This window comes from Podarcis muralis, chromosome 7, assembly GCF_964188315.1.
Source record: "Podarcis muralis chromosome 7, rPodMur119.hap1.1, whole genome shotgun sequence".
Classification (NCBI taxonomy): Eukaryota; Metazoa; Chordata; class Lepidosauria; order Squamata; family Lacertidae; genus Podarcis; species Podarcis muralis.
Genome location: NC_135661.1, coordinates 26,487,523 through 26,502,653, shown reverse-complemented (window position 1 = coordinate 26,502,653; position 15,131 = coordinate 26,487,523).

Genomic DNA, 15,131 nt, shown 5'->3' with positions numbered 1-15,131 from the left:
AAATCGAACCCAGGCCCCACTGCATGCAAAGCGGGTGCTCTCGCAGTTGGACGTGTACCTTCCCCTATATAATCACGGGTGGAAAGCTGGAAGTAATTCTTCTTCCTGAATACGCCCTCTGCGTTCGTGTCTCACTCTCCAAAGTGCCCTCTCACCCCACCTGCTCTATCATAGAGACATCCTTTTACTCATCACTCTCCCTGCTGACAACCAGGTATGCAACAACTGCATCCAGAACTCATTGCGTGCAGAAATGGAAAGAGGAAGAGATTCCAAGCAAAAAAGAACGGCTTACAAAATTAACGGATTATGCCAAAATGGCCTGTAAAACTAAGAGACCCAAATGATGAACTGCTTGTAGAAAACTGGAGGGCTTTCTTTTTTTTTAAAACTTATCTGTCGAAGTACTATAGCAATATGAAATCATGAGCAGGATTTGAGATATGAGTGGCAGGGGAGAAAAGAAAGAAAAGAAAACGATAACATGGAGTTAGGGGGTTTGGTAACAAGGAGAACACAGCAACCAAGGATAGGAACAAAAACATCAGGGTGGGAAGGGTGAGAATTTGAAAAAAAAATGTAAGAGAATAGTATATTGTATGTGAAGCAAAATCATTAATTTTTTTGAAAACTTAATAAAAACCAATATAATAATAATAATAATAATAATAATAATAGAAAACTAAGGTGCAGGTGATGCTGACCAGTAGGCTGATGTCAGAGCAAACTGGATTTTAATTATTGCTTTCAAATATGTGGCAAAGGCATTTTAATTACTGCTTTTAACTAGTTTGCTTTCATTCTTCTGCATTTTACAAGCGATGTCTTTAAATGTTTTAAGCTGCCGAGAAAGGTGGGGTGTCAATAAATTAAATAAATAAGACGACAGGGGGGTTGCGAGGGGTGGGCAGACTGCGCCTCAGTGGGGCATCAGCCCCTATGGACCAGGCCACATTGCCTTGCATCTAGGAAAGGAAAGGAAAAAAGGACAATGGAAATTTGGGGGTGAACCCAGCGAATGCATATTTGGAATCTTTTGTTCAGAATACTATGTACAGTTCTGGTTGCCTCACCTCAAGGAGGATATTGTTGAGCTGGAAAAGCTTTGGGAAAGGGCAACCAAAATAAACAAAGGAATGGCTGACTCCCTTATGAGGAAAAGTTGCAGCCTATGAGATTTTACAGTTAGGAGAAAAGGCAAATAAAGAGGGGACGTGAGAGAAGCTTGGATAGAGAAAGGCTTTCCTTCCTCTCTCCACCTAGAACTTGTGCCTCTCCAGTGAAGCTGAATGTTCAAGATTCAGGACAGATGAAAGAAAGGACTTATTCACATAGCCTATGGAACTCACTGCCACAGGAGGTAGTGGTGGCCATTAACTTGGATGGCTTTAAAAGAGGACTGGGCAGATTAATGGAGGTTGAGGCTATTGGTGGCTATGTTTTTCCTCCCAGCTGGAGGCAGTAATGCTTCTGAATGCCAGCTGCCAGAAACTGCAGGAGGGCAGAGGGCTCTTTTGCTCGGGTCCTGTTTGCGGACTTCCCACAGGCACCCAGTTGGCCACTGTGAGAACAGGATGCTGGACAAGATGGGCCATTGGCCTGATCCAGCAGGGCTCTTCTTCTTAATAATAATAATAATAATTTTTATTTATACCATGCCCTCCCCAGCCAAGGCCGGGCTCAGGGCGGCTAACAAGCAATAATAAAACAAGTTGAATGAATACAACTTAAAAACAAGATTAAAATACAACAATTAAAATATTGAAACATTAAAATATTAAAATGCAGCCTTAGGTTCTTATATTATGGGCTTCATTAACTACGAACTGCAAAATTTGGGGTCCCCTTAATAAGCTTTATATTATGTGCAGGATGAGAAGAGGTTAGATTTACAGGGGGTAAATTTGAGGTTTGGAAGCACTCCTCATCTAAACGGTAACATCTTTCTGCATCCCAATCTTAATCTCTTACCACTCTGCTATTTCCTTTCCTCTTCCTTCCTCTTCTTTGCTCGTGGCTGTTCCTCATTTTCTCCTGTGTATCGCCGGGTAGTGTGCAGTTTCCTTTGTATTATTATTAACAACAAAACTCCCCTGGAAACATTCAGTGTTAATAACCGCCGCCAGAGTGACAACTGGTTGTGAACTGCACCCTTTTCCCCAGTCTGCTGTAGAGATGAGTTCAGGGATGGGGCAATCCAGTCGTGAACTCTTGTTTGGCAAGTTCTGAGTAGCCCAGTGTGATTCAAGATCTTTGGTTAAGAGCAGCCAGACAGTTGTGGAGAGGCCAACTCACAATTTGGTGGCGCAGCAATGAAATTGCTGGCACGTCTGCAAAGCTAAGCAGGTTTCAAATTGGGCAAGGGACTGTGTGTTGAGATTTCTGCATTGCAAGGTATTGCAAGGGAGTCTTTTCCAACCCTACAATTCTATGATGATTTCATCCTGCATGGAGCTTTTTTTGCAGAAAGTACTAGAACACTCTCAATCTCATGAGTCATGTTTGAGCCCCACATTGGGCAAAAAGATTCCTGCAGCACGGGGTGGTTCTAGATGACCCTTGTGGTCACTTTCAATTCTACAACTCTATGTTTCTATGATCCCATTTATGGCATGGAACTTTATCAGAAGATCATCCTGCTGTGTCAAATGGGGCTTATGTGCAAGATATAGTCAGCTGTGTGAGAGAATGCAGCCTTAACTTTCCTTGATGTGGAATTTACTGCAATGCACTCTATGTGGGGCTACCTTTGAAGGTGACCTGGAAACTACAACTAATCCAGAATGCAGCAGCTAGACTGGTGACTGGGAGTGGCCACCAAGACCACATAACACCGGTCTTGAAAGACCTACATTGACTCCCAGTATGTTTCCGGGCACAATTCAAAGTGTTGGTGCTGACCCTTAAAGCCCTAAATGGCTTCAGCCCAGTATATATACCTGAAGGAGCGTCTCCACCCCCATCGTTCTGCCCGGACACTGAGGTCCAGCGCTGAGGGCCTTCTGGCGGTTCCCTTACTGTGAGAAGCCAAGTTACAGGGAACCAGGCAGAGGGCCTTCTCAGTAGTGGCACCCGCTCTGTGGAACGCCCTCCCATCAGATGTCAAAGAAATAAACAACTATCTAACCTTTAGAAGACATCTGAAGACAGCCCTGTTTAGGGAAGATTTTAATATTTGATGAATTATTGTATTTTAATATTTTGCTGGAAGTCGCCTAGAGTGGCTGGGGAAACCCAGCCAGATGGGTGGGGTATAAATAAATATAATAATAATAATAATAATAATAATAATAATAATAATAATAATAATAATAATTTATTCACCCAGGACCCCAGGGAGTTGGCCCCTATGATCCCCAGCTTTGCTTCAAAGCCTCCTTGAATGTTTCTGCTTGGCTGGAAAGTATCCTTGAACCCTGATCCTGTAATGCCTCTTGCTTTGCCTGAACGGAGGATGGAGGTGTCTTTGCGCGTGCCCGCACAAATGAGCCTACTGCCGAATGCAAATTTTACATTCCTTGCTCCATCCACTTTTGCCTCTGGCCTCGCCCACCCCTAGCCTCCAGAGAAGGTTGCCCGGCAGGAAATGCAACAACGCTAATGCAAAAAGTTTGCTCTCCTCTGCTCTGGAGTTCCTTCTGCATGAGGATCCGCCCTCCTCCTTTGCTCCGAGAGAGTGCCTCATTCAAATGACTGGCTGTGGGAACTCATGAAAGCCGCATTGTGGGAGGTTACACAAGGATGGAGAGCGGGGAAGCTGTAAACAGGGGCTGTGCAAGAGTGCATGCCAAGGCAGAGAGTTCCTCCAGATGCCATCACTCTGATTCAGGGATCACGAGGCAACAAAACCCTCCTCTGTCTTGCACAGGATGTTCTCATTAAATGCAGGGATGAATCATAAAAGGGCCACTTCCGAACAGCCTAACCAGCTTCCCACTTTTACCCTGTTACCTTATCTCCTCGTCTCTGCTGCAAAGGTGGGAGGCGGCAGTCTCCTGTATGAAGAGGCCCCTTGTCTTTGCCGCGGTCCAACCTGTCTGCAGAAGCGGAACATGATCCGAAGCCACGAAACAAAGCCGGCTTCGCTCAACAATACCTGAAAGCAGGCAGAGAAGCAAACTTGGCGCTCTCCTCCCGCCATCAGCAGGACATGGCTGCGTATATATCATCCAAGGTGTCCTCCCTAGCGGTGTAATTTGGAAAGGTGCAGGCAAGGACAGACAAAAGAGGACTAAGGAAAGATGGATGACTCTTGTTTTGGATTTCTCCCAGTTTCTGTTCCATTCTTAAGTAAAGTTTGCTATGTTTCTCACCCCCCCCCTTCTAAATGTTTTACAGTGGTACCTCAGGTTACATACGCTTCAGGTTACATACGCATCAGGTTACAGACTCCGCTAACCCAGAAATAGTACCTCAGGTTAAGAACTTTGCTTCAGGATGAGAACAGAAATTGTGCTCTGGCGGCACGGCAGCAGCAGAAGGCCCCATTAGCTAAAGTGGTGCTTCAGGTTAAGAATAGTTTCAGGTTAAGAACGGACCTCCGGAACGAATTAAGTACTTAATCTGAGGTACTACTGTATTTTGATTTTGCAACACAAACACACACACACACTAATAATAAAAAAAATAAAAAGAAAGGTAAAAACAAAAAATAATATCAAAAGTAGATACAAACACTTATACTAAACAAATATTAAACGATGTGTGTATATCATATTTCAATTCTTCTTTTCTTCCAATTGGCTTCCTTCATTCTCAGCGCAGTTCTGCTTTCATCTTTAGTAAAAAGTTTGCTGTTTCTTTCTCTTTAAGCACTCACCAGAATTTGTCAGTGATTGATTGATTCGTTCATTTATATACCACTTAATGTACACATGTGTATCCTATTTTGTCAAATATACCCATTTTTCAAACCACATTATTAATAAAAATGAACAAATGAATGCCCCTTAATGCCAAAATAGGCTCCTTTGCACAAAACTGATTCACCCCCCTCTTTTAAATGAAAAATGCATTTTTGTGCACACTTTCCCCAGATGCACACATTTCTGTACAATGTTTATGGTTGGATAACTGCTCCAGAGAAGGGCCAGTTTCAAAGTGCTGCTGCCTTTGGGTTCCTGCATTGTTTCAGGAAGTGCACATTTGGTAAAAAGGTAAAGGGACCCCTGACCATTAGGTCCAGTCGTGACCGACTCTGGGGTTGCGGCGCTCATCTCGCTTTATTGGCCGAGGGAGCTGACGTACAGCTTCTGGGTCATGTGGCCAGCATGACTAAGCCGCTTCTGGCGAACCAGAGCAGCGCAGGGAAATGCCGTTTACCTTCCCGCCAGAGTGGTATCTATTTATCTACTTGCACTTTGACGTGCTTTCGAACTGCTAGGTTGGCAGGAGCAGGGACCGAGCAACAGGAGCTCACCCCGTTGCGGGGATTCGAACCGCCGACCTTCTGATCAGCAAGTTCTAGGCTCTGTGGTTTAACCCACAGCGCCACCTGCGTCCCGCACATTTGGTGGGTTCGCGTTAAAACATGAATCAAATTAAATCGACCACCCGAACCCTAGACCACAGTCTTCTGCTGAGCTGAATGACCAACAGAGGCTAGCCTCTGACTCCTGAACAAAACTATTCTGGAGGTGGATAAGAAGTGATAATAATAATTAATAATTTGGAGCACGCACAATGTATGGATAGGGAAAATGCCAGAGCGACTTCCCTTTGCCAAATTCAGCTGGAGTTCTTACAATGCATCTGCCTCGCTCCCTAGGAAGGCAAGAGCCTCTGCTGCATCAGACCATCTAGTCAAGCTGCAGGGATGAACAGATCAGTTCATCAATTTCTCGTCAATTTCCCATGTGTTATGAATGAAGTCTGTTCCATCCCACTTCTGCATTAATGCACATTTAAAAATGCATATGAAAACCATATTTTGGATACATTTTCTCATCAAATGCATATTTCAAAACGTATTTTCTTTAAAGACATGCATTTCTAATTTTGCTTTAACTCTCAAAACATGCATTTATGTATCTTTTTTCAAGTCAATGACTTCACACTGCAAGACTCGGAGACGTGCAAAATCTAAAGGGCAAGTACATCCCAAACCGCACGTTAGTCTGGCGGGTGCTGAGCAAGTCAGTTGACATGGAAACTCTCAAAGAGCAGATTTCTCAAGCTGCTCAGGTTCAGCATCCTGCCACGGCTGGTTAGATGTTCCTGGGCCTGGGGAATCTCAGAAGTAGGGCAGGAAAGCGATGGCAACTTTTATGTAAAATATCTGCTTCTGCGTGTGGGTTTTTTTTGTACCAAAAATGGTATCATAAAAACCCAAAGGAGTTCATAATCCGATAGGAAACTGTGTTTTTGTCCACAAATAAGCTTGATAGTGTTGAATGGGGTCAATCCACTGCTAAAAGGGAACCATGCAAATTCTGCTTCCATCCCTGTGATAACAAACAAAATCCTGGCCTGCCTCCGAGGGTTATTTTAATGATGTAAATGAACTGTTTTGGAACAACATTCAGGGAACATAGGAATCTGCCTTATATTGTCACACCAATGATCCCTCTAAGTCACATTACCGGTATATTGTATTGTTTTAGCTGGCTTTTACATTGTTCTGTAGTTTTGTTTGGTCCAGAATTACTTCCCTTTGCTGTTTGGGCATTTAAATCTACGCATGCCAACATTGAATTAGATCCCACTGACTTTTGTCGGATTTACTTCTCGATAAACTCATGCACCCAACACTTTAAGATGGTTTTGTTTTTGTTTTTCCAGCATTCATCAACGTATGCATGTTCATCAGTTAAACTCCACACCTGAAGAATATTTATGGGCATCATTGATTACGTCAAGATTGCTTTGTTGTTAAATAGTTTGCTACATGGCATATAGACAAATGGGGACTAGGAACATGGCTTTTTGCTCTGAATGAAGCCATAAGTTGTCAGGGTATCAAATGCTATACCCAGCACCAAGCTGGTCATTTGCACAATCTCAGAGGGCAAAATGCCCAGAGGAATATCAGCCCTGTAAGACTGGTGATTAATCTCTCCCTCCCTCTCATTTTCCTAGCTGACATTCTGGACATAATATCCTTTTCCTCAACATGTTCCAGAGCTCGTACAGGGCTGCGTGTGTGGGATGGATCTCTAGAGCCTTATATTAACTCTGGCTGTGTGCAGACAGAAAGATAATATTTCTACGTGCACCATCTGCTTAACACCATCTGCCCCGCTAGACTTCTTTCCCCTCACCCAACGTGCTGAGTCCTCAGAGCAATGCAGATCTCTGGTGAGACACCTGTAGATGCTCAGGCGACAATAGGAAGCGCTTTTCCGCCATGCTGAGTATCTCACAAAAGCAGCCACTGCCCCTAGAGGGAAGAAAAAGCATCCTCATCTTTGGGATTGATATTTGAACTAGTCTTTCCCAATGTGGCACCCTCAAGATACTGGATTCCACGAGTTCCAGCCAGAATGGCCAATGGTCAACTGTGGGGGAAAGCCAGTGTAGAGAATTTGTCCATGGAGTTTTGCTAGCAAGTCTACGGACGTCCCTATTTTCATTGGAGAAATGTTGGTGGGTATGGAGTTATGCGACCCCCAAGCCAAGGGGATAAGTAACTATACAGCCTTTAGAAGACACCTGAAGACAGCCTTGTATAGGGAAGGTTTTTTGTTTTTAAAAAAAGTTTAATATTTTGTTATGTTTTCATATATGTTGGAAACCACCCAAAGTTGCTGGGGCAACCCGGTCAGATGTGCGGCATATTATTAAGTATTATTATTATTGAATAGGACACCCCTATTTTCATTGGAGAAACGCTGGAGGGTATGAGAAATGTTACTAGATGCTCCCAGGCAAGGTCACTTTGTGGGATCAACTCATACATGCAGATGCTATCAAAACTCTCCTCGATCAGATTTCTTCCCAAGGTTTTGGACTCCCAGATTACCTGGGATCTACTTGGGAAGTGGAACCAAAACACACAGGGGGATTCTTCACTAGTTCATTTTCTATTTCCAGATCTCTTCCCCTGTCCCCGCCCACAGCGTGGTGCAATTTCCATTTACCGCAACTTCAAAATTCCCTGCTTCCTCATTCTAAGCACTTGACCTGACCGAACGTATGTTAGTGTGCGGGTAAGGTGTGAAGCTTCTGCATCTTGGCTTGTTTACGTATGCACATATATCACTGCCCAGCAATGGTATTGCGAGTGTCTCTAGCAATAGAGACACAGGCCACAAGATGTCAGCATAACAGCACTCAAAACTGCTCCCAAGGGCCATTTGCTTAAAAAACCCCACACAAGACAAATTAAATGCTTTCATCACCCAAATAAATCGCTTTAATAATCACAGTGCCTGCGGACCAGCACTTACAGAGAATTAGTATAACCCACTATGCAAAACACAACCTTAGATTTGACCCAGAGTCTGCAGGTTTGGGGACAACACAGAACTCTTTAGATTTTTTAGGGGGGAGCTGCTCAGTTCAATCATAGAAAGAACAACAACTAACACAGACTGTTGGTTCAGGAGAGCCTTCACTAACCTTGGCCCTCCAGAGTGCCCTCATTGCAACAATTACCAGCCCCAGCCTTCTGGTGCAGAGTCATCTAAATCGGGCATTTTCGCATCAAGCTCCTTAGCTTAGGCCCAGCATGGGTCAAGAGCATACTGCGACTCCCTGAGATTTGTTGCAGGTCAGGGGCCAAGTGGAGGTAAGGAAGGAGCGACTAGGAGAAGGAAAATTCATATTCCAAACACAGAAAAAGGCAACTCTGCCAATGCACCCAGACGGATCCCCAGACTGGGATTCCTTGTTGACCAGACAATTACCTTCCCATCCATCATGCTAATTATACCAATTAAGAGATGGTGACAGGCCAGGCAGGACTTATCATGGGGGACTTTTAGAACGGAAGGCTGACATCCAATTTGGAAGCCGGAGAGGCTGGCAAGGGGATGATGGATATGCTGCGACTATCCTCGCAGTTGGGGGTGGAGGGCGGCAGATGAAACTCAAAACAGGAGTTTTTCTTTTAGTTGGAACTAGGGATGGGGAGAAATGTGGCTCAGTTTGCACTTTTAATTTTTATTTTTTTGCAATGCACTTCTCTGGCCAAGTACTGTATCCAAAAACAGCATATGCTGGGGTGCATGAAAATGTATCTAATAGCGAAGAGCGTACCAAAAATTGCAATATGTTAGGGAGCACTGTCTTTTTTTGGGGGGGGGGGGGAGAAAGTGTAATAGGCAAACATGCATACAAACATTTGTGCATACAATACAGTCACAGCTTACATGTGATTCACTTGCGCAATTTCAACCTTGCATGGTTGAAAGCTGGCCGGTGGGAATCCCACAAATTAATGGATTGCAAGGTGAAGAGCTCACCGCCTTGCTTACAGGACTCTAGAGGCTCTCGCATTCGTAAGATCTTGGACAGCCGTGCAAAAGCTTGTGAGAGCCTCTCGGACCCCCGGCAAGAGCACCCCAGAGTCCGGTAAGCAGGCGGAGAGCTCTTCGCCTTGCTTGGAAGGTTATATGCGTTTTTGCTTATATACTCCATTTCCTGAATGTAAAATGTGATCGTACTGTATCAGAGGAAATTCACATTAAGCTACAGATGAAATCTCACGAGGCCTTCCCCCGCTTTGTTTCTAAATTGCAAACTGAAGTGGACATGTGGAGAACTGAATGTGAGATTGAAAAAACAAGAAACAGAAATTGATAGACATGTCCACCCTTAATACTTCAGCTCTAGCTAAACCAAGCATTATCCATACCGAATCTGTGGGATAAATCAGCCCATATAACCAACATGCTTAACTCTAATTACGTAATACATTCTTACCCTGAAACTGTTCTTAACCTGAAGCACCACTTTAGCTAATGGGGCCTCCTGCTGCCGCTGCGCTGCTGGAGCACAATTTCTGTTCTCATCCTGAAGCAAAGTTCTTAACCTGACGTAATATTTCTGGGTTAGCGGAGTCTGTAACCTGAAGCGTATGTAACCCAAGGTACCACTGTACAAATAACATAGAAACATTTACCACTTTTTGAAACTAAGCTGTACCGCCTGTCTTTTCTTGCTGCTGTATGGAACAGCACATGAACCGGACCTTTGAAGAGTTTGTAAGTAAACCATTTTCCACTTACCAAATGTGTGGCCTCTTTCTATGCTAGGGAAAGTGGGAAACTTTGGAGGAAACTTAGAAGGGGATGTTTTAAAGCCTATATTTCCATGTTTTACTTCATTGCAAATTTTGTGATTCTAAATTTCTACTGGGGATCTCTGACCAAAGGGTACTTGACCCAAATGTGAATCTAGGCATCCAAGGAATTCTCTTTTTATTCTTTAACCAAAGAAATACTAAAATACCAACATAATGTTTGGCTTGAACTCAGGTGTAAGGGGCTTGTTCAGGAGGGCTGAGCTTCTGGGTCTGCTGTACAGGACTTGGCAATCGATTCTAGAGCTCTGAGCTACCAGTAACTACTGGTGTGACTACTTAGAGGTCAAAGGTTCCCTGCTTCTACTAGTAGGCCAACTGAGGTTCATAATAAAAATAATAAGTTAATTTTGTTCATTATTTATTTAATTTATCAGTCACTTTTGCTTGCCAGGGCAACACAACGTGAGTTATAACCTGCCCCCCAATACATTAAAAACATCCAGCCTACATTAACAGATTAGTGGACACAAGGATATGAAAACTTGGGGCAGCTGTCCCTGGAAGTGCCTCTGTGCAGGAACCAACAATTACCTTGCAACAATAATAATATTAATATAATAATAATAATAATAATAATAATAATAATAATAATAATAATAATAATTTATTTGTACCCCGCCCATCTGGCTGGGTTTCCCCAGCCATTCTGTGTGGCTTCCACAAAGACCAAAATTACACTAAGATGTCACACATTAAAAACTTCCCTGAACTTCTTGCCACACAAGAGTATGACGGAGCAGGCTGGCCTGCCTGCATGGATATGAACTGCATCAAAATTCAGATTGCAGCAATGTTCAGGGTTACAGCAAATGACAAGTTATTCCAGTTGGAGCTGCTAGCAAAGAATCTGGATGCCGCCAAAGCATTAAAAGACACAGCAATACGGAGGGATATAGCAGTGATCAATTGCTCTTCAGTTTTCTCTTGAAATCAAACGTGGAATGTGAGCATTGTCTGGCTCAGCTCGGAGACCCTGTGCCAACCCCATCTTCTCTCCATTCAGCTTCAACTTGCACGACCTCATTCCTTCACCCAGGCAGGGGCAAAACTAGGCTTTATTTCATCCTGGTCAAAGACCCAGTTTGGCACCACCCATGCCCATTTGTGTACACACACACAGGCTGAACGACTCAATGGCTGGAGCCTTCACTTGGGTAGCCCCCCTGTAGCTACAACTCTACACCCAGGGCTTCCAGATATTTGTTTAGGATGAAGGCAGCCACACGTAAGTGTTTCAAATCTGGAGGTGACATAGGCAGCCACTCCTCATCTTGCATGGTCCCACTGTTGTTTGAACCTACACAGAAAATTATCCTGACCATGTCCCATGACACAAAACTAACAAACAGCATCGTTGGGCCATCATGTTGTCAGCCAGCTTTGCTGCATCCTCACATCCCACCCATTATATTTACACTGAAACGTTCTCTCCCCTTGATACCATTTTTAAAGTGCATTTTCACCCTTAACTAACTGATGGAGAATTGGAGATCAGGGTGCTGGGGGAAGAAACAACAAAGAATATTTTTTCAGTCTCTGCCCATCACTTTGTTTTTTTCCACTTTCTGGCGAGGGGAAAGGTTGCCTAAAAGCTGGCACTGATTTCAGGTTGAGATGGGCAAGATCTTTCTCGCACAAAGCACCGAAGCTCTCCCATTTTCCTCGCTGTGAAAATTATTGTCCACATAAACCTCACTGGAGGATGTGATATAACCCCCTGAGTGGGAGTAGAGCAGGAGAATAAAGAGAAACTATATTTATCTCTCTAGAACAGGAGAAGAGGCAGGGCTGTTTGCCAGAACTGCACTCTTGAGAAGGACAGGGTCACACTCGAGGGGTAGAGAATCCCCCTTGCATTGAGAAGGATCCCTGGCATCTCCAGTTTGGACAGGAAATGTCCCTTGTCTGCAAACCTCAGAGAACTTCTGCCAGCCAGGGCAGACATTACTGAATTAGATGGCCTGACTGCCATATAGGGCATCTTCCTGTGCATTCGCTATTTTTAATAGATGGTAATGGTGGCGGCTGTGGGTTTAACCACAGAGCTTAGGACTTGCTGATCAGAAGGTCAGCGGTTCAAATCCCCGCAACGGGGTGAGCTCCCGTTGCTCGGTCCCTGCTCCTGCCCACCTAGCAGTTCAAAAACACAAAGTGCAAGTAGATAAATAGGTACCACTCCAGCAGCAAGGTAAACGGCGTTTCTGTGCGCTGCTCTGGTTCACCAGAAGTGGCCTAGTCATGCTGGCCACATGACCCGGAAGCTGTACGCCGGCTCCCTCGGAAAATAAAGCGAGATGAGCGCCGCAACCCCAGAGTCGGCCACGACTGGACCTAATGGTCAGGGGTCCCTATAACTTTTTAATGGTAGACACAGTAATCAGAGAGCAAGCATACCTTTTCCTCTTGCTCTTGAAAAGTCATTTCAGCAAAGGAAGTTTGTGGACAGGCAACAGGCCTGACAACAAGCGATCCTCTGCAACCAGGTATGTTCTACGCATGAGTAGATCTATTGCAATTCATGGATATGACTAGATCCGTTGAGTACACTGGGGTCTACTCTGAGTGAAACTTAGTTAAATGCCACCCAAAATGTTGCCAGGGCCGGCCCACCCATGAGCCAAGGTGAGGTGACCATGTTAGGTGGCAAGACGCACAAGGGCGGCTGATCTGGCTTCTGAGGAATGCATCGCCTGCTGTCATGAATTGGCAGGGCAACAGGAAAGAAGGATGTAGCCGGGACAGGGACACACTGGAGCAAGCAGGGGATGGGGGAGGAAGTACTCACAGGATGGCGAAGGGTCAAGGCACAGGAACGAAGGCACCAGGACCCATCACCCAGTTATGTCACAGGCGCCCCTGTCTCCATGAGCAGGGCAGGATTTGAGGTGTAGAGAGCAGGGGAAGGGATGCTTTAGGAGGCTGAGGCAGGCAAAGTCCCACAGCCCAGCTCCCTAGCTGGCCAGGTGGGGCTCGCTAGTTCTGGGAGGAGGGGTGTGAGTCCTCAGCTGGAGTAGGTTTGGAACAGATGAAGGTCACCTGCCTCATCAAGCCCAGATGCTGCAATCAGCAGGCCAAGTACACAAGGGAAGCAGAGCTGAGGGGCTGTGTTTGCTCAACTGCCCCTGTTGATGGACTTCAGCTTGGATGCTCCCGGATCCCTGTGGGACTGTGCTTCCCTTTGGACACATGGATTGACTCTGGACCGGGGACTTGACATACTGATATGGCCAGGGGCTTGGGGCTCCTGCTGCTATGGCGACAGTGATATCTGCAGTGTGCTGTTTGGAGGCCTAAATTGGACCCTCCAAGTGTCCCTATTTTCCAAGGACAGTCCAGCATTTGCAGAACCTGTCCCAGTTTCTGATTTGATCCCAGAATGTCCTGCTTTTCCTGAGGACGTCCCTGTTTTCATCAGAGAAATGTTGTAAGGTATGCCCCCGCTGATGCCAGCCTTTGATTCCCACATCAACTATTGGATAGGGTTGATTTGATTCCACCCCTTGTGTCTGATAGAGATCTCCACTCCCCGCTTCTTCCTTGGTTGGGGAGGCAGCACCGCTTTGTGGTTCATCTCAGGTGACAAAATGTTTTGGGCCGGCCCTGAATGTTGCAGCGTAGCCCTGACCTGTGTGTGTTCCCTCAGCCTGTGTTGGAGGGTTGTTAACAACGGGCGTTAGCGTAAAAGGCAGGAGTCTCAACTCTAATCTGGGTGTTACTTCCTTAACATGCAACCCATTTGGGCAGGTTTTTCTGCATTTTCATGCTAAGGCCATGATTTCTGTGCACTTTTCCCTGTTACATGGATACATTTTTGTTGGAGTCGAGTTCAGTTCTCGTTGCCTGTATTGTTCTGTGCCGGTGTTTTCCCTTCCTTCTCTTTCATGTTGCCTTTGGCTTGCGCCGTATCCTGAGTCAGTCTGTTCATGAAATGGTCTAGACTAGAGCAGGAACTAGAAGGGGTTTTTAATGCGGTGATTCTGAGTTGCATTTCCTGCCTTTGGACACTAGATGGCATTAGATCCCGCTGATACCTTCTTACATGCCTAACCTTAGGGCCGCCACTCTATTGGAGGAAACATAGTTGATTAAATTATGAGTCTTTGCTGGTTGATTGATTAAATCTACATACGTTTGCACCTGAGGAAAGAAGGATACTTCTAAAATCCCCACAGGCATCGTTCCATCAGGCAGAGGATCAGCCATTGCAAAAAAGCGTCAACAGAAGGGGGTGCCCTCACCACACACCCAAAAAATGGAATGGGGAGGCAGCAAGGTGCAGTGGTTAGAGTACTGGACCAGGAAGGCCCGGGTTCAAATTCTTCCAACACAGACATAAAATTGACTTGGCGATGTTGTGTCCGTTGCTGTGCTGAAGCCAAATGTACCTCACAGAGTTGTTATGAGGAGGTAGGCTTACCATATTTCAAGAAGTAAAAATCCGGACACAACTTTTGGAAAAGTGAGCTTTTTGGGGGAAAGTTTCAGAAAAGTGGACATTTTGCTGATTTCCCAAAATTCCCCCAGATGCTAAGTTCATCATTGGAATCCTGGACATGTCTGGGAAAATCCTGACATATGGCAGCCATAGAGGAGGAAAATGGGGAAGGGAGAACCACAGACAAGGCCTTGAGCTCTTTTGAGGAAAGGTGGGATCAAAATGTAATAAAAAACGTAAGTTTCCTGGAGCTGCAGAAGCAACTGGATGCACTGCTCTGTAGCACAAGCAAAGCAGCACTTGTCTGCTTAATGCAGAGGTTTTCAACCAGTTCCCTGTGGGGCTCAGGAGCCCAGTTATGTCACCCCTGGCCTGCAGAGCTGGCAGCCTCTCACTCTTTTTTGAACACTCTCCCCTGTGGAGTGTTCCCTCAGCCTCCTCCCCTCTCCA